The sequence below is a fragment of the Periplaneta americana genome, chromosome 1, assembly GCF_040183065.1.
Source record: "Periplaneta americana isolate PAMFEO1 chromosome 1, P.americana_PAMFEO1_priV1, whole genome shotgun sequence".
Lineage (NCBI taxonomy): Eukaryota > Metazoa > Arthropoda > Insecta > Blattodea > Blattidae > Periplaneta > Periplaneta americana.
Genome location: NC_091117.1, coordinates 166,272,358 through 166,298,914, shown reverse-complemented (window position 1 = coordinate 166,298,914; position 26,557 = coordinate 166,272,358). Strand labels below are relative to the sequence as shown.

Below are 26,557 nucleotides of genomic sequence, written 5' to 3'. Positions count from 1 at the left end.
AAGAGGATCTGGGTTTGTGAGTAGGCAACTACATGGGCTCCAAGCCGGTAGGCTACTTGTCTCACTTCATTTGTTGTCTTTCCATAGACAAATTTGAAAGGAAAAATACGAAAGATGGACGTAACCTAATAGCTACGACATTAATCGGAAAGAAAAATCACAGAGCACTATCCCACCGAATCTGACCGGTCCGGTGGCATCAATGACGTTACGTTGCACCGAAATAAGGAACAAAACTGCTGGAAGAATCGATGGCTGTCATGGCGACTGTACAGGTTGTTGGCTGTGCTACGCTAGCAAAATTTTGCGAAATTTTCGTACTCCCATCTCGTTCAAAGAAAAGACAGCATAAACAATTTATTTCTTGAACCGGTAGTAATAACGGGTACGTTGACAAGTTCGCTCATAAGCCATTAACATATTGTTTTTACGTTGTGCTCATTACAAACAATACAGCAGAACTAAAGCAGAACACACCGCCATGACACAACAGTGCACGATGTTATTCGTCTGCTAATTCGCGCCCTATACAAGAACCAATCAGATTCACTGATGGCGGCTGATGGAGACTGCCACCACCTCTGCAAGTTGATGGCACAGGTGCGACACCGGTGGAGCATCAATGACGTCATCGGTGGAATTCGGAACACCGTGATGCCATCGGATTGCTCACCGGTGAGATTCGGAATACGCTCAGAGAGATGAGCATCGCAATTCTATCTAGTGAATAGTCCGACAGGTGGCCCGGGTGGCATTTGGGAATCCGACGCTGACAGGAAGCCATCCTGCCTCAGCCCCTGATAGAGCCAGGTTCCGTCCGCAAAGTCCGGATTCCCAAGCCCTTCCTATATCGGCATGGAAAACCCGTACTACCTCCAAGACTTCACCCCAGTCTATATTGTTAGTGCAGATGATAGATGAAATGAGGGGAAGGTGGAGAGTGTTAGTGGAATGATAGGGAGAAAAGGGAGTATCCCAAGAAAACCCTCTGCAATGTCTGCTTTGCCCACCACAAATTCCATCGCGGTCTGGCTAGGGATCGAATCCGGGCCGCCTGCATGGAAGACCATGAGCCACAGACGCAGCCGCAGCCGACAACATGACCAAAGTCGCACTGCTTTGTAATGTTTTACTGTTGGTATAAATTATTTTAAATGTTTTCCTTAAATTATTTTAGAATTTTCACTATAGGTGTCCGGATAAAAGGCATTCTCACTCCCCCCCCCCCCAAAAAAAAAAAAAACTCTCTGTAGTCCTCAGCTGTCCCAGATCCAGATGATTTCCGTTTTTAAAGTTCACGTCCATATTATTTCGGACAAAGAGAGTCTCCCTTCAGAGATCCGTCACCTACTTAAGACGTTCCAACAGAACAACTTCGGCAACAGGGAAGTCGGCTTGGCCCTCAGAAGGGCCTTTTCGGACAAGAGAAGACGAAGGGCATGGCATACATCCCGTTCTATGGCCCCATCTCGGGCAAAATTGGCAGACTGCTAAGAAAACACGGGCTTAAGACCATCCATAAGCCGCCCACAAAGATCCAGAACTTGCTGAGACCAGTTAAGGACGACCTTGGTCTTAGGACACCTGGTGTCTACAGAATACCTTGTGAGTGTGGGAAATGCTACATCGGGCAGACGGGACGCACCATTATGGAACGCTGCAAGGAACATCAACGCAGCATAAGACTATACTACCCCGATAAGTCTGCAGTAGCCCAACACAGCCTAGAAACGGGTCACAAGATAGATTTCGGCGCCACCACCATCTTGGATAAGACATCAGGTTACTGGGACTTGGTTATCAAGGAAGCCATCGAAATCCAGCTAGATGGCAATAATTTCAACAGAGACGGGGGTCTACAGCTGAGTACAGCATAGAAACCTGCCATCAATACGCTTAGACCACCAGCACACGGCAGACAGTCGGGACCAGCTGCCGCTTCCACCAACCAGAATGTGCCTGGCGATCACATCCATCATCATTTGGTAAGTCCAGCGCTTCACCAACCAAGACGATCGACGACTTAAACACACTTAAGACCATGGCACCGATCACTGCTAATAGAGCAGTAGTGATCACAAACGCCGACCCTGACCTACTGGATGCAGTGACTCCACGGAAACCCACAACGACTTTGACTATAAACTCCACCACTAGAGCCTACGTATTTTCCTCACGAGAGAACTTACGTCAGATGACATTAATGCATCCACGACAATTCGGGAAGCACGCCCGATACCAAACTCCACCAACCGCCACTCTCCTCGGACCTTGGGAATTACCAGGCCACCCATCCCATCCCTCCTCCACCCCACCCCACTCTCTATTGGACAGTGAACCTTCTTCTTCTTCTTCTTCTGAGGAAGAAGTAGAGGCCACTTCCAATCCACAAGAAGGGCCCTCAGAAGGGCCGACTCCAAAACCTAGAGCAGAGAGGTCTCCTGTCACAGCAGAGAAGTCCCCCAACGGACCACCTCCCAGCTCTGAGGCGTCGTCTCACGATTCCTCAGAAGGGAAGCGGTCCAAAAGGCGCAATCCTATTCCCACAAATGTACCCGGTTCGACTCCGGCAAGCCCCACTTCTCCCACTCCCTCTAATACCGCACAAGGACCCAAGACAAGGACTGTACTGAAAATACTCAATCACACAAAAAACGGCAACAACCCACTATACATAGAGCGACTAATGAAACAGTACCGACTCGACATCCAAACCCCACGACAGTTCTGGGCACACACTACCAAGACAACAACACTCACATTCCCCACGATTGACGACGCGGAGAAGTTCGCTAGGGCAATTCCCCTGTACAACTTCGGCCCGTCCGCAGAAATCAACATTACGTCGCCCAGTGAAACAAGACAGAAACAGACGAGAAATAAAGAGATCAGTGTCGTCATGAAAAATGTCGACACGCTGATCTCTGAGGACGAACTAATGCAGATCCTGGCTGTAATACATCCAGGCATCACACGCATTAAGAGAATTATCTCCGCACAGACAGACAAACCCACCAACTTAGTTAGAATTTTCACAAATGACATCACCACAGCAGACAAATTACTAGAAGGAATTAAACTTGCAGGACGGTACTACAGAGTAGAGCCATCACACGAGACAATCTTCCACCGACCGTGCCTTAACTGTGCACAATACGGCCACACAAGGACAAACTGTGACAAGCCCAAGACTTGTTTTAAGTGCGGCAAAAATCCCGACCTCTGCAACCACAACCGCCTATCCCAGATCAAGTACTGCGCCACGTGCAACAGCGACACCCATTATACGGGCCAAGCTCGCTGTCCAAAATATCCAAGGACTAATATCATTACATCCACCGATCCCACGCATGTCCCCATAGACACCCACAAACCAATACCGAAACCTATACCCAAACCATCACAGTCCGTCTTCAACCCAACACTTCCCAAACCCGAATTGTCTTATGCGGATGCAGCTAAGACTACGACAACCAAGACAACCACTACAGACGACCCACAGACAGACAAAACAACCACGGAACAGCTGGTCGAGGGGGTTCTACGTTCTGCTATGCAGAAAATAGAATCCTACATTGACCGGCAACTAAACAGACTACAGGACGAAATAGTGACATTCACTATTTCCCTACTCACTACTGACACAAACCCTACGAAACGACACACGACACTTGCCACAGCCAACCAGGCAGCCAGACGGCTTCTACGGAAACGAGTAGCCCACCACTTTGTTGGTAACAGGTTACGAGTTTCCCTAGCGCCACTACAAAAACGTGACTAGGACAGAACTGACCAGAGCACTGGACTCTCCACCTCTCATTAACATCTGCGAGGCATGGTGCTCACTTCACTTCATTCATTTCATTCACAATTCAACTGATAGCGTATACATGTTCATAAAATCATTCACAGGGGAAATACACTACTGTTAGATGAGAGGGCAAACGGCTTATAGCTGGGTACCTCGATCTAAAGTTAGAGAATTGCTTGTCGAGGAACCAATGGAGGCATGGGATGCTTACCCTGCCTGCCATTTTAAACATCATTCATTCTTTCTTCGTCCCCATTCATTCGTTCGTTCGTTCGTTCGTTCCCACATCACTTCATTCCCTGAAGAAGATGGCAGAGCTAGCCGTCGAAAGCTTGGAAGCTAATCTCCAACTCACCTGGCTGAGAACCCGAGAAGAGTTATTCTACGTCCATATTACTTTTAAAAAGGTGCTGCATCAGACTTAAATTTGTCTAGCCACTGCATGATCCTACCTTCTCGTGCGATGTCGAAATTGTTTATTGATTTTGGCCACGGCTATTAGCTGCTGTAAACGCTTGGACGGGGTGTGGTTAAATCTTTACGAAATTCTCTTTGAAATGGCGCAAGTAGGATTTCCGTATAATATATTCTTTATGAAATAATCATGTTTAATTCTGCATACCTTTCATCCAGACTCTCAATACTGAATTACCTCATTTTTCATTAGCATTTACTGAATTACAGAACAGAGATCGTTCTAAAACAATGTATAAAACAGCTATAATTACGTCATGAGGTGTTCCTGCACGGTATTGAAACAATTTATATTTTAAATCGATATGGCTCTGCTCTCTTCTACCAAAGATCTCGTAGTGATGTCTTATAAAGCCTTGGTTTTTCTGAACCGACGCATGCGACGTACGAAGCCCGACTCGCACAAATCCGGACTACACGAAAGATAGTGAGTGGTTTCTACAGCTGCGAGATGCGAGGTCTGCGTATCTCGCAGTTATAGAAACCACTCACTATGCAGTGTTGCCAACTAGACGGAAATTCCGTCAAAACTGACGGAATTTCAACGTAGTGGACGGGAAAAGAATGACTTCGGCGGGTGACGGATTTTCTGGCAGAAATTACGATTTACGGTACATCGTCCTTTGACTTTTTTAGCTGTTGTCATTTATTTGTTTAATTTTGTGGGATTTTACTTTTTCATTGAACTGTGTCGTACCATGTTAAAGAATCCCCTTTTTTCACATTTCCTTGTAGTAATCAAGTAAGACGTTAACGAATTAATATCTTAATCAAGATTGGTAAGTTGTGTTAAAATTTGCATTTTATTTGTATTAATATAGATATATTGAATGGGTCTTATTTTTTTTAATTTCGACGGATTCTGACGGATTTCCAGGCGTTAAACTGACGAGGATACAATTTATGTGTTGGCAACACTGTCACTATGTCTTGTGTAGTCCGGTTTGTGCGAGACGGGCCTCGCACCTCGCACGCGTCGGTTCAGAAAAACTAAGGCTTAAAAAGTTGAGAAAGGTTTGTTATAAAATTATGCTTTTTATTCACCTTTATTCGTGAACAAATGAATATTTTAACTGAAGTGGCTCGACTGCAAGGGTACAACGATTTTCCTCACAAATCCAATGGAAGATATACCCTCCTTAGAATTTTTGCACCTAAGAGTCAATCAATTAATCTGGACTAATTTGAACTAGCGGTATGAAGTCTGAAAGGAAGCACGGTAACCGCTAGATCACTGAAGATGGCCTACACTTAATACGGATTATTTGAATGGGAACAGTTTACCATAGAATGACTTTGTTCTTCATCTTCAGCTTTAAGTAGATGGAGATTTTGATATTTTCTAGTAATTTAGAAATATTTATTTTAATTTGTAAACATAGATCGTCCGTATGTAAGACGAGTACGATTTTTCTAAATGTTCTTGCTGTCTCTATTTACACTATATTACTCAGAGTGCCTTCATGTAAGCCTACAGTGCACCGCTTTCAGTAATTGTTTTCAAGCGTCGGTCTTCCAGACGTAAACAGTTAGCGAAATCTCTTAATCGTCTGAGAGGGGCGAGACATCTGTGACTACTCCGAGTTTTCCGTCTAGAACGGCGTCTCCATGTCTGTTTCTTAGTTTTGGTGGATAATTTGTAGAGAAGTGGTTATTAAATCTCAGTCGTTAAGACAAAAACAATACCCTTATGGAAGACACAAGTTCTCTATGTTATTTCTTACTGGATAGACAAAAAAGTGAAAACTCTGTTCTATCTTTGTGAATTTAAGAGTTCATATAGTTATCGATAACTTCTCTATTAATTTGTGATTTGCAAAATCTTTCATTTTCTATTTAAAATATTAAAATTTGTAATAAGAAACATTAATGTATAATTGGAAAGTGATAAATGCATTAAAATCCAAATATAAAACAATCCAATACCTTCATAAAAATATGTTTTGTAGCATTTATTTTTGTTAGAATGTTTCAAAACTGAGACGATCACTGTACAGTGAAAATATGCATTCTTAAAGCAAATGTAATTTAAAAAATCCTGAACTCTGGGACACAAACGGTATGTGTTAGCTTAAAGTTTAAATACCGGTATATCTTTTGGAGTAATTACTACATTAGAATCACGTTACAAATTCTTCCTGTACAATTTTCTCGATACAAAATTTGACAATGTTAAGTGAGCAAAATAATAATAATAATAATAATAATAATAATAATAATAATAATAATAATAATAATAACATGTCTTTTAAGAAACCCGGAGGTTCATTGCCGCCCTCACACTAAGTCCATCATAGGTCCCTATCCTGAACAAGAATAGTAAGAAAGAAACCGAATAATAATAATAATGAAAAATGAGTGAACTAAAAGTTTCGCTCTACATGTTCGCTTACTTGTAGAAGTCACGGAATTTGTGACAAAGTAGAGAAAACTATGAAATTATTTCATTCCGTAGCTGTACAGTAATAGCGAATACAATTAATTAATAATTTGACACTATTCACTATTAACATACAATTTTGAAGTCATTTGAAAAATCCGTGGCGCTACAGCCCATGAAGGGCCCAGACCGACCAGCCGGCTGCTGGCCTCACGCCCACATCCCGAAGCAGAGGTGGACGATCATCCAACCAGAATGGAGGTATCGTGTGGATAGCACGATGATCCCCCCAGCCGTTATAGCTGGTTTTCGCAACCGGATTTCGCTACCTATAGTAGCTCCCCAAGTGAGTGGGCACCGGTCCCATACACTGGCCGAAATTTCACGAGAAAATTTCTTCCCCCCAGGAGGACTCGAACCAGCGCGCATTCCGTAACGCGAATCCTAGGCAGGATGCCTTAGACCACGACACCACGGCACGGGACGTAATTCGAAAAAGGTTTACTTAAATCAGAAGAGCTGTTCATGTTACAAATTAATGTATTAATTAACATTGATTTATTGAAAACTATTTAAAACACTGTTTAGGAAGTAATTTTAAACATAAATAACGCAGAATTATAAAAATATGTATATACATTATATACTATTTCAGATCTCTTTCTCCGTTGGTCGATTTTCAATAGGACTGAGTATTTTACGTATCGGCCGTTTAAGTGTTTTATTATTTTTTGAAAACTGTAAGAGTCATCAACGACCAATTCTTACAACACTTCGAGACTTTATTTAGCGAAATTAGTAGGCCTAACGATTTCGATTAAATCGCACGTCAAGACCTCGTATAATTTTCTGTGCAGGTTTAATTACATAACTTAGTACGTTTAGATATAAAAGAAATCCTAATTTACTAAATTTCTATTCAAGGTACAGCAAAGAGTAAAACAGTATTGTATGGTCCGATTCGTTTGGAGAGACTAATGAAAATTATGTCAAGAGTACTAATACAATAGTTATTTACGATACTAGTATCGTAACGTTCCATATTACAATACGAGTATGGTAACAAGTCGAGTGTCATAATGTGAAGTTATGATAAGTATGCAGCACAACGTTTTATCCACTCTAATAAATAATTAATTTTTTAATAGAAGTAAATTGTATTTTTTTTATTAGTTTTTGAACATGTTTTTTGTGGAGAGCCAATTGTATAATTATTAGTTTCTTCCTGCGAGAGGCGATTCGTTTGTTTGTTTTATTAGTTTAGTCGTAAAATAACTACTAAAATAATGGGGGTGAAGTACCAATATTTCGACTATTCAGTCTTCTGTAGCATCGTCAACTGTATGAATTAATATAATAAATTGTGAACATATTGTTGTTAACATTTATAATAAATAAAATCAATTCCATTTTATTTAATTTAATGTTTGCTTGACACTATGCAACTAGTGTAATAGCAGTATCATTACCTAACTAGTTGCGTAATGACTGTGTTTTATTAGTGATGTAAAGTCCACCAACTGGTGCGGTTGTAGTACGCCAACTACTTGGTATTCAAATTCACACTACACGATATCTTTCTTTCAGATTTCGTAAGCAATGATATCTTTGCACAGCAACCCAGGGATATTGATTCTCGAAGCAAAGATTGTCTCAGATTTTGAAAAAAATTATCCCTAGATGTAAGCTCACATGTGGGAGGAATTAAGCTTCATGACGTGAATTTTATTGTGTATACAATAATGTGCATTTGGTCAAAACTCCTATCCTTCTAGAAGGAATGTACAGGTTACTGAAAAGTAAGTAGTAATCGTTCTTATGTTCATAGTTTCATTGTTTTTACAAACTGATCATCCTATACACTTCTCCAAAAGACCTATAATGAAATTAAACAATGAAGTTGAATACGCTTACAAAGTTAAAATTTTATATTTTATTACATTTAATCAGAACAATTGCATTTATTCATATTTTGTAAAAAAATGAATACTAAATTCTGACTTTTTCAATAATGAAGCAATTTCGAATATCAATGGCAAATAATATTTCTCTTTTTTAGATATGAAATATCTCTTTTCAAAGCAATGTAATAAAAGTGATTTCTACATATTTATGAAACTATTAATACGCGACATTTATTGTTTGTTAATCTGTGTCAACAGATCATTCATTTCACTGTCATAGCGCGAATCGATATCAAACATATCACGATTATAAAACGTCCAACCAAACCTCGCTGAAAAACAATTAAATAAAAATGGATTTTTTCGTTATTTTGGATTTACTGATAGAAATTTGTGATTGTTCTTAATTATTAATAATTATACATTATTCTATCATAACATTTGATTTGTGACAATGAATACACGCATAATTATTAAAATATAATTTATTTCAGTATTGGCTGGCTTTATCTGTACGCTATGACTAGAAGAGAATAGCGTGCAGATACCGCTGTTACGAGACTAACACACACTTTATAGATGAAGGATGCCGCTTCCTATCAAGAAAAGCAGAAGTCTGAAGAAAATACGTATGTACTATTACGAAGATGACGCACACTTTCCCATCTCACGCACTACGTAACAATAAAATTCCGTTTCAAATCATGTCACCAATAATAGCCTATTCTTATTTTTATTTGTAGGACTACAGGACCATAAGAGAAATGAAGATATGTCAAGAACTTAATATCGAGAGTGTAACAAATATAATTGAAAAATATAGAAATAATTAGTATTACCATATAACAAGAATGCCCAACGATAGAATACCTTTTAGAACATGGTGTTATAGACCTACACGAAGAACACGAGTGGGAAGATTAAAGAGATCTTGGAGAGACCAGTTTGACAAATAAAATACTGGAGGCGGAACAGGCCATCGGCCTAAACCATACCTGCTCCTTCGGAGCGGGAGAGCTGTGTTTACCGCTCGCCGAAACGGAGAGGAAGATATGTCAGAATGACATAGACGTGCTATAGGTAGAAGCGAGGGAAACGACCACTCAGTTATCTAGTGGAGTGCAGTGTGTAGGCCTATTCTCAGTACCTGTTTCACGTTGCTTACATACTGTACTGCTACAGTACCGTATGGAGGATTCTGAAAGACGGAACATAACATTTAACATTTAACGATTTACAGCTCGAACTTATTGATCTTCAATGTGACCTAAGGGCTAAAGATCGTTTGAACAATACAACTAGCCTGGTTGAGTTTTACAAGACTAAACATTAGCAATAATATCCACGACTAAACAGGCTGGCTGTGAAAATGATTGCTATGTTTGGCTCTACATTTATATTTGTGAGCAACTGTTTTCTATAATCAACTTTAATAAAGGCAAACATCGAACATGTGTAACTGATGTTTCATTACGATCAGTAGGCTACTGTTCCTTTCAGCTGCCAACAGCATAAAACCTCGTTTTGATGTAGACTACTGATAAATAAAAATATAACAAAATGTTATTGTACATAAGTAGCTATAGAATTTCTATTATTTCTGTAAAATAAATATTTCTTAATTAATTAATAATAATCCAAGATAGTTTTGCAAACACTGAACGGGAATTCATTTCAAAAACACTCTTACTGGTACTGTACTTCCTTTTGTGCGTATTTTGTACGAGATCACCCCTTCTTCCAGTCCACCCTTATACAGATCGCAGCTAATATCTGCATTCCGCTCATGAGCTGTGAGCCGGCTCGGAGAGCGCAAACCTTGCGCAGGCCTGGTCTAAATCTTGAAGTTATTGGTGGTGATGATGACGATGATGATGATGATGATTTGTAGTTTATATTCTTTGAACTATATTCAAAATGAGAAAATATAATTTATGAAATCATTTTACTGTACACGTAACTAAAAAGATCAGAAGTCATATTCTCGGACTGTACAAAAAGGCATTTCCATATCCCGAAAATTTAAGATACCTGCTAAATTTATAGGTTGCATAACTTCGGACATTCGGTAGTGTTGCGATTAAGGTGTTGCGCTGCAAGCTCGAAGATCGCGGATTCAGTGCCCGATGGGGTTAGGGAGTTTTTCCAATTATTTAATTCTTCCGGACGCACGATGGCCTAAGGATTGACTCAAAACTTAAATAGAAATAAGCACCATGGAGTTTTGCTTGGATTGAAAGTAAAGGCTAGTTCACAATAAACCGGGAATGGAAACGATGACGAGAACGAGAACGGAAATATTGTTCAAATAAATGTATTTAAATGTGAGCATCCACAATAGTTAATTGTAGATGCTCACATTTAAATACATTTATTTTAACAATATTTCCGTTCTCGTTCTCGTTTCCGTTCCCGTTCCCGGTTTATTGTGAACCAGCCTTAAGTAACACATCCTCACAGCTACTAATGACGATTGTTTGCAAAGGTCGAAGCCTTAATCTCCTGCTACCCTATGGGCCTCTTTATCAATTGATAGCAATAACCTTAGCTTTGTAGTTTAATTAGATGCATGTAAGTGCTTTAATGTACAAAATGTACATGAAATAGCGTCCTGCACCTTAGCCGCATAGGCAAATTTCAGACTGGCGGTACGGAAGGAGCGTTGATTCTAGTCTTCATGAGAAATTGACTTTTCTCATGAAATTTCGGCCAGTACACGAGTCCGGTGTTCACCCAGCACAGCGAGGAATTAGGGAGCTACAATGAGTAGCAGAATCCGGTTCATATGCCAGCTATAACAGCTTGAGTGAACATCGTGTTGACCACACGTTGCCCCATATTTATTGGATGATCGTTCACCTCTGCTAAGGTAAGTAGGTATGAGGCTAGCAGTTGGCTGTTCATCGGGCTGTCTCACTATGATTTTTCTTTCACATAAAATAGCTCTTCGTACATTATATTATTTTTTAAATATTAGTTCCTTATTTACAAATGGCTTTTAAGGAAGCCGCAGGTTCATTGCCGCCCTCACATAAGCCCGCCATCGGTCCCTATCCTGTGCAAGACTAACCCACTATCATCATATCCCACCTCCCTGAAATCCATTTTAATATTATCCTCCCATCTAGGTCTCGGCCTCCCCAAAGGTCTTTTTCCCTCCGGTCTCCCAACTAACACTCTATATGCATTTCTGGATTCGCCCATACGTGTGCTACATGCCCTGCCCATCTCAAACGTCTGGATTTAATGTTCCTAATTATATCAGGTGAAGAGTACAATGCGTGCAGTTTTGCGTTGTGTAACTTTCTCCTGTAACTTCATCCCTCTTAGTCCCAAAAATTTTCCTAAGAACCTTATTCTAATATTATTTTCCTACTTATATAAATTTGTTTTTGAAATTTGTAGACATCCGAGGCATTCGTAGTTTGTGGAGATGCGCAGAAGCGTCGCGGTTAAGACGTTGCGCTGCATGCCGAAGGACATGGATTCGATTCCCGGAGAGGTCATGAATTTTCTTCAACGATGCAAGTCTCCCGGCCACACTATGGCCCTGCAGTTCACTCAACTTCTAACACAAATAAGTACTAAAGAGGTAAAAGTAGTGGGTACGTGGAACTGACAACCCTACTGCTACTAATGCCAATCGTATAGAAATGGTGAAAGTCTTCACCTCCCACTATTAGTGCTCCAAAGCACGTAATCGGGATACCTTTATCTTTACCCATGAATCGTTTGTCAAGTAATTTTCATGTAGGCTTTTCTATATGGCAAAATACAGTACTTAATAATGGGACTACTGAGGAAGCGAATGCTTATTATTCTTTTCGAAAAATATTGTATCAGGGGCATTAATCAAGGAAGGAATAGCAGGTTTATCGTAATTATTTTTCATAACCCCCTTATAAGATGAACCCCAAGTGGTGCTGTCTTGCATTTAAATCATTTTCGATAAAGAAAGATAAACAAGATTTTTTTAGTATATTGATCTTTAAGACTGGAACACAAATATGCAATTTTCGCAACAAATAAATTAGCTATTCCTATTTATAATTATTGACGATTATTCCTATTTTGTTCTATTGCCATGATGATTATGTGTAATTCACTCAGCGTCTAGCACAGTGGTCGTCAACACTCGCTGAATGGGTTACTGGTAAGCAGTGCATGGTGTCATGCACCCTCGCGCAGGAAGAAGCATACCCGCCAGCAGCTACAAATGCACGCTGGTGCTGTAAGAGACCTGCGAGTAAGGCCCGTAACACACTTGAAGAGATCTCGCTAGCGAGAAATGTGTTGCGAGAAAGAAGCGAAGAGCCTTCCTCCACACACTTGGCGACTTCTCGCTAGCACAGATCACACCTCGCTATGGTCATCTGTGCACTGCCTTCATGCAGAATGCATTTTTCTGATTATAGTAATCACTCGTTGGGGGAAATATTATAGGTTATGTATTTACGTAAGCTATATTGTCGTACTTAAATATATAACCTGTAAGCATATTGTCGTACTTTACAAATTACGTATGAACGCTATGTTGAATCTGAGTATTCAGATGATGAGAAAATGGAGTTACATAAAATATTTTCTTCATGAAAAGAAGAAGTAGGCCTAAAATTAAAGCCAGAAATATCTGAAAATCACATTGTATCTTACGAAAATAAGGGCGAGTTTTGGACACTGGTTTCGATTTGAATGATGATTTAGGCGTTATTTCAGGTTCAATGGACCAGAGTTTTTTTTTTTTGCCATTCATGATATGATAGAGAATTCTTTGCTATATTCTGATTAAAATTACGTAAACTGTAAGACATATAGCTACATTATTTCAAATGTTTAATCAATACTATTAAATCTCATCAAAATAAAATATAGCCCTATTTACTTTCAGACAATCTGACATTTGTCTCCAGATTTCTTCTTTAAGTTTAGTGTTTTTATAGTTTTCATCCCGTGTATCATATAAATAAGCCTACGGATGACATCGTACAAGTTCGATAAGTTTCTGACTGCAATTATCAGCCATCTTTCCTCATTTTCAAATAAAAACAATACAATTCATCGCCACCTGTGATATCTTTTTCTACATTCAATCGTCATAAAGAGTATAAATGTCAAACATATTTGATAAATGTGTCAAGAAAATTCGCTGAGCTACCGATTCCAGCGAGAAACTCGCGCGAGGTTTTTGCCTCGAGCGAGAATCTCTTCCAGTGTGTGGACGTCCATTTGAATCCATGTTATCAATTTTTTAATTTTCTCGCAACACATTTATCGCTGGCGAAAACTCTTCAATTGTGTTACCGGCCTAAGAGACGCTAGTCCGAGAGTGCAGTGTTGTGATGACCGCTGCGTCCAGCAGATTTGAGTGCCAGGATTATTTCCTTAGGAGGTAATGAGGCAAGTACGAGTATTTATAATTGACATCCCAATTGCTACTAATGCCGACTGTTTGCAGAGGTCTCTCGCTATCCTGTAGGCTTCCCTGGCTTGTAATAGAGATAGCTTTACTTTAGATGAAATCCAAACGGAATGCAGGAAGGTAGAACATCGACATAAAAGCGGCACTAATAAAATAGTAATATGAGTTACAAGAGCGGTATGTTGAAGTTTTCATGTTCGAGGAAAAGTTTGAAAAAGCGAAACGTAGTTGAGCTTTTTTAATTTCCGAGAATTGAAAGAAAACATACCGTTCGTGTATCGTACATTATTTTGTGCGAAGATCGTTTATTATATACCTGAAAGAGGAATTTCTAATTAGTTGCAATGAAATCTCCATCTTGGTTTCTGTTCAATGACTGCAAATTTGCAAAACAAAAATATCTATCTTCAACATTGTTGCTTTAAAATGTTTTCTGTGTTTACTATACTCCAGCAGGCCGTGATATACGTCTGTCTCCCCCCCCCTCCAGTCTATAAATGCGAACTTAAAACAAACGGTAAGGTTATGTAATGATTTATTTTTCATTTTAATATTTTAACAATATTATTTATATACCATATTGCAGTAATAACATGATGAGTCTGGAATCTTGTTGATTTTTTCACGGCTTCCTTAATGTTACTTGCATCACGAATGCAGTAACTGTAGTGGAGTTGTAGAGTTTACTTAATTTTTGCAAATATTTAAAAACAATAATTAACAGTGCAATTTAGGTGAAATTGCAGTGGTAAGTTTCCAATTTATAATTATTACTATATTGAACGTCTCTAAAAATAATATGTTAAAAGCCTAAAGCAGTAAAATCAATATGTCACTTAAGCGGTAAGAAGAGGGAAATTGTTATGTGTGTTAGGCTGAGAATACTGAATGTGGAATTTTAGACTTTCCGCGGATTGGTTTTGTGCGGAAACCAAGCAAATATGCACGATCTCGCACAAAAATTGTTATTTCGTTAATTAAGCCTGTAGGCCTACTGTTGTAGGAAGCTGAGTATCCTTCCACATCATTCAGCAATATGAGACGAAGAGAAATGTTTCTACTCCCACACGGAATCGAGCACTGCTTGTCTACAAATTGTTACCTTGCTATATTTCGTTGTGTTATTGCGGAAATCTGCTTACTGAAATATGATTCAAAATAAATTTAACGCTAAGAGTAGACCTAAATACAAATTATTTTGTAGTTATCAGTCGCTCACAGGTTTATACACTGAGAGAAAAGAAAAGAAGAATGAAATACGATTGAAGATCTTGCAAGAAAACTGACGAAAAGAATGAAAAGTAGGATTGAAGAGAAGACATGAGGTACGTTAAAATAAAATAAAACAGAAGGAGATAAACAGTAGCAAAAAATTAAAGAATTTCACGATTTAATTCACTTAATTTAATTTTAATTAAATGACCCTTCGTCAGTGATCATATACAGTTCACTAAGTAATTTACGTTGCAGCCAATTAGTTTACCAAGCGTTTCACAAAAGTAAAATCCAGGCCTCTTTTGATGGGAGCCGTCATATTACGAATTAAATTGAGCAGTAAGATTATAATTGGATGTTAAAATAATAATAAGGCCAGAATGCATAATAAATGCAGTACTGCTTGCGAAATTTTTAAAATTAAATACAGCTTAGTAATCAATGCAATACTATTTTCAATTGTTACTTGGATTTTTTATATTTTATTTTAATTGTAACGCGAGCAAAGAACTCAACTTCATGTTCAAAGTCAAATTGGAATATGTTCTACCTTTTTTACAATTCTGTAGTGCTCAGGAAAAGTGACACAAGTCAGTTTCCACAAACCTTCTTTGATAATTTATTGACAACTTACGGAACATCTGTTCGATTGGATAAAAATGCATAGCTATTCCTCCCATTAAAATAATTCATACAGAAAAAAATCAAATCGACATAAACCAGTGTACGTTGTCAAATTATCAAAAAAGGTTTGTGAAAACTGACATGTCACTTTTCCCAAGCACTGCAGAATTATTATGGAAATTTTATACTATTAGACATGACATACGGGCAATAGAACGAAGCACTGAGATCAAGCTAAAAACAAATCTGAATCGATGTTACCATTATTACCACTATTATTGAAATATTGTATAAGCTAATACATAGAATATGAGACAAAAGAAAAACGAAATAATGTGTGTAAAATAAAACAAATCCGTATTGGTTTCATCAGTATTAACCTTATTTTGATAATGGTATTATATTCTTCATTAAATTTCATGAGAGACAAAAGAAGAGCGAAACATTATGCCGAAGTATTTAAAATATTCGTATCGGTGTTATTGTTGTTTCCACGTTACAGGAATTTTGTGACATTTTATATTACATATTTTGGATTACGAAAATAAAGAAACATTATACTCATAGTATAATCAATTAAAATTGATATTTTCAATGTTAGTATTAATATTTAAATTTATCATATTAAGTCTATAACTAAAAATAAGGTAGACAAATAAAGAAAGAAACATTTCGTTTAAATATTTACAAATTACAATCACTAGCACTATTTAAATCTGATCAAACTACGTACTACTAAGTAATATTCGTTTATGTGAGAAAAAAAGAACGACACATTACATTAAAGTCAACTATTTCAGTCAATTTTACCAGTATTATCGGATACCATAGATAACGAGAGAAAGAAAATAGCTAAACTTTGAGCACGAAATAAAAACATAGTCGTTTCTTGGAGTTGGAGGTTAAGTCTGCATGTGAATGAATAAATATTGCGCTCGAAATTCGAATATTCCTGCCAGTGTTAAGATTATTTGTCGTACCAATGAAATTTTATACTGTAGCTACATTAAATATAATAAAAAACAAGAACAAAAGTTTAATCGAGGCTAAAAATATTCCAATAATATTTTACCATTATTATTCGAATTTTATCACATAGATTACACTAATAAATAATAATAATAATAATAATAATAATAATAATAATAATAATAATAATAAAAAAAGCGGAACATTGTAAAGTTGAATAATTTCACATTGTTTTTAACGCTACCGTTTGAATTTTATTAATTACACGTTACATAGACAAATAAAGAATTAATCTTTGTCCTGAAAGTCTAATAAATTGAAGTACTCTTCATTGGAATTTTACACATTGCTCAAGAAGAACAAAAGACTACGCTTGAATGCGAATCGGTTAAAAAATTATTGCCAATTAGTGAAATTTTATAATACTGTGCATTAGAAATAATTAAAGAAAATACAAGTCGAACAAATTCAAATCACGCTTGTAGGATGTTTTCAGACTGCGTATTAAATACTGTGAGAGTTAAAAGAAGGACGTAATTTTAAGCTTGAAGTGCAACAAATTCCAGTAATCTCTATTTTTTTCCTAACTGAAAATTTGTGAATTTGTGTCTTAAAAATATATAATGGAAACAACAAAAGAGCGGAACATAGTATTAAGAGCCTAACAGATTCGACATGTGTTCCATCAGCGTGCAACATGAGTAAGAGTAGCAAAGAGACGCAATCTGCCTACCTTTAAAACGAGTTGGAGAGTCGTTAGCGGGCGAGTCTGATGACTTGCTGCGAGAGCTGAGAGCGACGTCGAATCTCTGAAGTTGGGGCCGGCGTCGCTTCCGCCTTATATATGGTTTGTACACACAGCATAGTGTAGTAACCAGCATTCCGCTTTTCCCGCCCCCGTCATCGACGCTGTGACGTCACGATACTTCCAACCTATCAGCGAACATCTTTTCCATGCGTTCACCTAGCACCCACATTAAATTACACTAGTTGAGACGAATGCTGCCACTGCAAGTGTTCCAGTCGCGAATTGGACAACGGATGCCCATTGTTACCGCGTTAATCAAAGCAGATCTGCTTTATATATCCTAATTCATCCGAGGGAGGAAGGGTCTCGAGAGGGCACTACCTTCTTATTCGAAAAGTGAGGGGTTCGACCCTGAAAATCAGAGAATTTATTTAATGTCCATTTCTGAAGCATTCAGAAAAATCAGATACGATGAAATGGTACAGTGATAAAAAGCAACATATGAATAATGATTGTCTCTCATCTCAGCTATCAATAATTCCTGCACCTCCTTCTTGGAATTTCCTTCTTTTGATTATTCCAATGTTCTTTTTTCACTGAAACACTTTTAAATATTTTTATCCATGACTGGTATCTACCCTGGTCCATATTTCGCCCTCCTTAGCGATCCAAACAGTGGGTTTATTCACAGCAGTGAATTAAGCATTTTTAAATCACTCTGTAACAGTTAACACATTAGCAACAATAAAATCCGTAAATTTATTAATTTAGAACTTCTTCACAATCAACACATTATAAAGAAAGGGTGTACAATTTAAAGATAAATTTAGATAACAGTAATGGATAAAATATTCTACAGCACACGAGATTGAAAGATGTTATGCGCTCGTGGAAATTATTACCCACGTGGATATTTGTTACTATTTTTACACTGATTTCCCTGCTGTATCTCCGTTACAAAGTATTTAATTTCACATCCTTTGTTTGCTTAGTTTCCGTCATTGTAGGCAACTACTGCTAACTACGTCCGTTCACCACTGCAGTGCATTGGTATTTATTCTTGTTCTTTCGGTTATTCACGTGAATATTTGTTACTATTTTTACACTGATTTCCCTGCTGTATCTCCGTTACAAAGTATTTGATTTCACATTCTTTGTTTGCTTAGTTTCCGTCATTGGAGGCAACTACTGGTAACTACGTCCGTTCACCACTGCAGTGCATTGGTATTTATTCTTGTTCTTTCGGTTATTCACGTGAATATTTGTTACTATTTTTACACTGATTTCCCTGCTGTATCTCCGTTACAAAGTATTTGATTTCACATTCTTTGTTTGCTTAGTTTCCGTCATTGTAGGCAACTACTGCTAACTACGTCCGTTCACCACTGCAGTGCATTGGTATTTATTCTTGTTCTTTCGGTTATTCACGTGAATATTTGTTACTATTTTTACACTGATTTCCCTGCTGTATCTCCGTTACAAAGTATTTGATTTCACATTCTTTGTTTGCTTAGTTTCCGTCATTGTAGGCAACTACTGCTAACTACGTCCGTTCACCACTGCAGTGCATTGGTATTTATTCTTGTTCTTTCGGTTATTCACGTGAATATTTGTTACTATTTTTACACTGATTTCCCTGCTGTATCTCCGTTACAAAGTATTTGATTTCACATTCTTTGTTTGCTTAGTTTCCGTCATTGTAGGCAACTACTGCTAACTACGTCCGTTCACCACTGCAGTGCATTGGTATTTATTCTTGTTCTTTCGGTTATTCACGTGAATATTTGTTACTATTTTTACACTGATTTCCCTGCTGTATCTCCGTTACAAAGTATTTGATTTCACATTCTTTGTTTGCTTAGTTTCCGTCATTGGAGGCAACTACTGGTAACTACGTCCGTTCACCACTGCAGTGCATTGGTATTTATTCTTGTTCTTTAGGTCATTCACGTGAATATTTGTTACTATTTTTACATTGATTTCCCTGCTGTATCTCCGTTACAAAGTATTTAATTTCATATCCTTTGTTAGCTTAGTTTCCGCCATTGTTGGCAACTACTGCTCACTACGCCCGTTCACCACTGCAGTGCATTGGACTATGAAGGCCTGTGTTCGTTTCGTGTTGTTAAGATAAGACGGCAGGTAGACACATGGATAGCATATAGTTGCATCACAGTCTACAATATACAGTCGCGAAGCTCAATATGTAGTAAAAATGCAAACATGGGTAGTTGCCCACCACTAGGATCGCTACTATCGCCTCATCATCGCAGATCTCTCTCCTAGCAGACGACAAAATATGTTACACTTTCGTTGTGTTCTTTTGGAAAAATTAACACCTTCCTTCCATTATTGAAATATTAAATGCATAAAGTTAATTTATTATCTTAATGAAGTATATTAAATTCCACCATAAACTCGAAGATACCTGCAAGAAATAGGTTAATATTATTTTTGTTTGTGCTAAACGAACTGAAATTTACTATAATCGCTTCACTCATTCAAGATTATAGCGATAATGAACTATGAAACCAATAAATATTAATTTTCATTTCCCTTTACAACAATAATTTTGGAAATATGAATTAATGGATTAACTTACGTGTACCGGTACTTGTAGTGTAGGCTTACGTAGTTAACAAAGTGGGATGGGGTTAAGCAATAATAATCACACTAGAATTGGAAATAAAACGTGATCAATAAATTTTATTGTAACAGACTTTTTCTACGTCTCTAGTAAAGTAACAAATAAAAATAACAACAAAATTAACAGCTATAATTAAAAACATATCCTTTGAAAAAAAAAGTAGGCCTAAGCAATAATAATCCCACCAGAATTGAAAATAAAACGTGATAAATAAATTTCATTAAAACAAACTTAATTTTTCTACGTCTCTAGTAAAATATTATTCCAATTATTGTATTTTAGCCACTAACATTTTCATTACAACCAATAACGAACATTTCGCAAGCATCAATGTGAAGTACGCAACGAGCTGGCACTCGATGGAAATACGACACAGTCCAAAGTCGACCGTGGACAGTCTATTGTTTCTAGTTGCTAACCGCTTGGAGCGCTTTATCACGAGATTTGCAAAAAATCACCTCAAGCTTCGAGACTGTATATAGTAGACTGTGGTTGCATTTCGTTTCGTTGCACCGGCCGTAGTTGTTACATCTTTGCTCCCTGTCGAGTCAACGTGTTTTTCGTGCCGCGCACAAACCCCTCATCTTTAATAATGATAATGTTAATGTTAATGAAGGTGTGGACGATGTTGTGGATTTATGTGATGCTTTAAGTAATTTGCGGATAGTAATAACAGAATAGATATATTACCCGTCCAAGGAAAGTGAGGACCTGGCGGTTTTGAGAACTAAACTGTTTATTTGCTGTGGCTGTGAGCACATTCGTGTTTCCTCTCAGTCGGCCTGTACACTACAGCGTATCGAAAAAAAAAAATTTCCGAAATTCAGAATGTGTGTACAAAGATTTTGCAACGTTGCTGGATAGAGAGGAGGGGGTTTAGAAGTATACAGTAGGTACAGCTGAAGTGGGGAGGAGGGAGTTTAGAAGTACACAGCACAGCTCAAGCGGGGTGGAGGGGGTTTAGAAGTACACACTATAGCTCAAGCGGGCACAGACATACCGGTACAAAACAGATGCTCTGTTCTAATGCAGAAGCGGACCATGGCAATACTGTTGTTTACATACAACGAGGAGCAAATTGTACCTTGTGTATCAGGGTTTATTAAATTGTATTATATATTTTTTGTTTCCCGATTTTGAAGGATCTAATCAATTATTTTAATTAAACTAACAATTACACCACCAACTAATCTAATAGAAATTCAAATATAATTAATTTTAGAAAAATTAATTAAAATTCAAACTTTCAATTTATTTATTTTGTTAGGTTATTTTACGACGCTTTATCAACATCTTAGGTCATTTTGCATCTGAATGAGAGGAAGGTGATAATGCCGGTGAAATGCGTCCGGGATCCAGCACCGAAAGTTACCTAGCATTTGCTCATATTGGGTTGAGGGAAAACCCCGGAAAAAACCTCAACCGGGTAACTTACCGCGACCGGGAATCGAACCCGCGCCACCTGGTTTCGCGGCTAGACGCGCTAACCGTTACTCCACAGGTGTGGACGCAAACTTTCAATATCATTAACAGAACATTATGATAAATTTACATTTTATGTAACAATATTGCTCCATTTTTTAATTCTGTAGTGCTCGAGAAAAGTGGCACAAGTCAGAAATTTTAATTTTAGAGGAGAAAGAAAAAACTGTCTTCACACTGGTTTATGTCGATTTGATTTTCTTCTGTATGAATTATTCTAATGGGAGACATACTTATGTCTCTTTTCCCAAACGAGCAGATGTTCCGTAAGTTGTCAATATATTAGTAAACATATTTTGTCGAAACTGACTTATGCCACTTTTTCCAAGCATTGCAGAATTCTAAGTCTAAAAAATAAACAATAATGGTTTTCTGCACAAAATCACACCAACTTTTTTCTAACGGAACATTTTAATCTCTGCCGCTTCCGTAAAGGAGTATCATTTTTAAACAAATTTCTGGTTGTGTGATTTTCGAAACGGGGTAAGAGACTTCTAGTTTGTAATAATCGTTGAGAAACTGCTACAAAAGTTCGCCGATTAGGTAACTTTCTTTGAGGAAAACGTTGACAGTACATCCTTCTTGCCTCACTTGAATTACGATGACTTTCTCCATAAATTAATAACATATGATATTCCTAAACTGAGAATGACATAAGTTGCTTATCGAATACCCTGTACTGAACTGTCATCCTCTCGGCAGTAGAGCTATGAACAGTGAACCTGAACTCAGCTGACTCGTACTTACGTCTGAGCGGAGTACTGCCTGCTGAACGTTCTTTCACGCCATAATATTAACAAATTTAAGCATGGATTTTTTTATTTACTTTCACGAAGACGTAGAGAGTATTATACTTCTCTTTGAAAATTCTGTTCAGTAGCATTATGAATACAAATAAAACAAGAAAATAAATTCCATATATACCATAAACATGTAAATAAACAAAATTTAATAAAACATATAATTTCTCTACCTGTCATTTGTATTCGTACAATTAATAACAAAATTAAATAAATATACATATATATAACAAACAATTACGTTCTAATACCTAGTTGCATATCCTCTGGCTTTGATCACTGCCTGATACCTTCTCTGCATGGAATTTACCAACGTTTTACATTGCTGCGGAGTGAAATTTCGCCATTCTTCCAGCACAACAGTCTTGAGGTGTTCTTTGAACAAAATTATATTTTCCTTAAGTCTGGACCACAAATGCTCGATGGGATTCAGATCGGGTGATTGAGGAGGAGTATGGAGTTGCTTCGGGATGTTCCATATCAACCAGTGTTTGTTCATTTCGGCCGTATGTTTACTGTCGTCTTGTTGGAAAATGTAGACAGACGGCAAATCCATTTTATTGCACTTTTCTTGGCATTCTTTTTCAAGATGCTGTTATAGACCACTTTGTCCATAACTCCTTCAATTAAGTCGATGTTACTCACGCCTTTCGAGGACTTACAGCCCCAAATCATTATGGCGCCACCTCCATGTTTCACAGTGGGAAGATTGTTATCCTCTTTATCGGCCTCATTCTCCTTTCTCCACACTCTATGGGCACCATCGGATCCGAAAATATTATTCTTGGTCTCATCACTGTCCCAAAATTCTTGCTCCTTATTTACATGAACTTTAGCAAATTTAATTCTTAAAGCTCGATTTTTTATACTTACAAAGGGCCTTTTTCTTATCCTTCTACCATGAAATCTATATTTATATAGGACACGTCGCACCGTTGTTTCACTAACAGTCTTCCTTGTGGTTTTTGTCATGAGATAACGTGCTTTCGGCACACTTGACCGTGGATTTGATTTTATCTGTCTTATTATAAAACGTTCTTCCCTCTCCTTTAGTATTTTTTCTTTTGGGTTTCTCTTCTGATTTGCAGTAAATCCACAGTATTCGAATTTATTAACCACGTATTGTATCGTGGAATGACTTTTGTTTACTATATTACCTATTTTCCGTAAAGAATCACATTTAAGAGCCAGTCTGTCGTCTTCTTTAGCTCGGCACTTAGTTCCTTCGACTTGCCCATTTTGAACAGAACTGACTGCTGAAGCAAACCAAACCCTAGAGCACGCGGTAATGCACACTCGCTGTTACCATTAAGACACGGCACCCCCGAATAAGTCAAAATTACTCAAGTGTACGAATATAAATGACATACAGTTTTACTTTCAAAGTAATGTATTTATTAATATTTTTGTTAATTAGAGCTTAAAATTAAAACTGGATGTAAATTAATGTTCTAAGAAATGGTTTTAAAGCATGGTACACCACTATTAGTATATGAGTATAATTATTTTGTAAATAATTTTGTCTTATTAGTTTAAATTAGATATATACGAATAAGGATGATAGACACTGTATATCTATTGATATAACTGTTTTTGTAATTAACGATATAAGCAGTAGGCCTATAACGAAAATAAAATAAGAAAATAATTTTTTTTGGAAAAACTATCGAGTTTTGACCCTATGTTGTACGGATATTTTTTGATGCTGTAGACCGTCCCCGACGACTGTGAAAAGGACGGCACTTATACCCCTTGCATCCTGTATAATAAACTAGACATCATACTCATTTCTTATCCTGTATCACATCACCGACTTAACAACTAGAAATTTTCTTAACCCTTAAATTGGAAAAACTTCATTTCTCACACTAGTTTATTAAGCCTTGTCGGGCTGTTAAGAAAACAACTATCGCAATGTCCATATTTTATATGTTGTACAATATTATAGTATTGTGAAATTTTAATTTTCCTACCAATTTTTTTTCTATTGTTCTATTAAAATTATAGCATATAGCCTATTAACCTGTGGTATCCTATAGGATACTTTGTGAATTTAAGGGTTAAATAAATTAATCAGTGAATCAACGAATAATTCGATAAACCATAAGGGAGAGTAAATATTTGTCTCATTTCCTACGGAACTGTGTTCCTTATTAGGTCATTCGTTATCTCATGAAACCTACCTCAGAGAGAAAGAAGAAAGTGAACTGGGAAGCTTCCCTTCCTCGCTTCGCTTCTACTTGTAGCTAAGTAGCTTACTAAGGGTTTTTACTATAAGCTATGGCGCACATATGCATTAGATTTCACACTTCAGGAGATAACGAATGTCCTTATACCTAGTGTTGCCTTAGGCTGCAACCTGCTAACCACATGACCAAGAAACTTCGGTATTTCTTCACAATCTTCATAAATGAAAAATAATTTCGAATACGAATATAACTAACATATTTTTCTGTAAATGTGCAGCATACAAATACATCAATTTAAGAAGAGACTTCCTGTATGTGTCAATTGAATGAATGTTATACAAAATAAAATGAGAAAAAGGAATTCCATACTGTTAGCACACAGTTAAGGTTCTTCTTTAATCAAGGTGAAAAGCATTCTTTCAATACGCCTTCATAATTTCAATCATCATTCCTTTAAAATTCACAGAAAATAATATCAAACGCTGCATCATTTGATATTGAATGAATTAAAAGAAAAAATATCTGGCACAAAGCCATATTGGGAATGAGGAAGCGAACCGCAATCTAATACTTCCCTGGCATCTGGGAGACTTCATAATATTACGATTGCAATAAAAGGATAGAATATCAGGTATAGGATGTTTCGTTTATACGATCAAATACCATACGCAGTAGCAAATAAATGTCTGTGACAGTTAAGAAAGTTCCCATTTGTTTTGTTTTCATTCAATTGAAAATTATAGGAGCAAACAATTACAGTAACTTTATTTTCTTCACCTCTTTTCAAGCATTACAGCCCTTGAAGTTCTACAGTGTAAGTTTTCGAGATCTGACACAAAGAAAATCATATGATGGGACTCCCGTGATGTGTGGTAAACACGATACAAAGTCTCCACTTAAGACAAATCAAGACGTTACATTGTGAAAGACAGGTGCCTAACCTCTAGACTCTAGACTTGCATACTCACAGCTCCAAAGCTGCGTCCTAACTAATGCTTAGTACGGACAAAAATTACAAATCGATAGTCACTAGTCAGAGATATATGCAATGAAGGGGAAAGAAACTGGCCACGTATCCCATTATCTCCTGGCTTAGTTGCTCATAAGTGATGCATTAGTAGTGTCACTTATAAGGCTCAAACCTGTTTCCAAAATAACCAAGATTATGATATAGTTGCGGTGGAGAAGTAATAATTGTCTTATTTCTCTACCGTAACTGTCTCATAATCTTGGTTTAATCAGTCATTCAAAACGGAACTGCCTCAATGACTCATTGAATGACTGCCCATTTAATTGTCGACTATGTAAAAGACCGACAGATTCACTGAATGAATAACTGATTGATTGACCGTCTGGCGGAGTGGGCGACAGACGACCGATCTACGAGTCACCTACTGATCGACAACTGATGGACTGATTGGCTAACGACTGACTGAAAACTTGACAGATTGATTGACTGAAAGAGCGACTTAATGTTTGACTGAACGATTAAGAGACTGACTGACTGAAACATTGACAAATTGATTTACTGAATGACGAACTGATAGACTAAACACCCGACTTAATGATTGACAGATTGATTGATTGATTGATTGAACGACCAACAGAATTACTGACGGACTGATTGACTAAGCGACCAACTGAATGATTGACGGACTAATTGAATAACGTGCTGAATGAATGACGACTGATTGGCTGAACGACTTACTGAATGATTGGTGGATTAATTGACTGAACGACCGACTGAATGACTTTCTGAATGATTGACAGACTGATTGAACAACCTACTAAATAATTGACGACTGATTGACTGAAAGATCTACTGAATGATTATTGGGGGTTAATTGATTGAACGACAGACTGAATGACCTACTTAATGATTGACGGTCTGATTG

At 37.4% G+C, this 26,557-nt stretch overlaps 1 protein-coding gene across 2 annotated transcripts in view; it reads right to left on the bottom strand.

Annotated features, from left to right (window-relative positions):
* The window catches only part of LOC138703440 (neuropeptide F-like), a 471,250-nt gene that overhangs the window by 293,524 nt on the left and 151,169 nt on the right, over window positions 1–26,557 (bottom strand). The window contains exon 1 of one of the 2 annotated variants that reach the window (XM_069831314.1): window positions 17,530–17,632. The exons of the other annotated variant lie outside the window; for it this stretch is intronic. The gene's annotated coding sequence lies outside the window, so the exon portion shown is untranslated. Of the gene's footprint in view, window positions 1–17,529; window positions 17,633–26,557 lie in introns of those variants that run through there. 2 annotated transcript variants of the gene reach the window in all.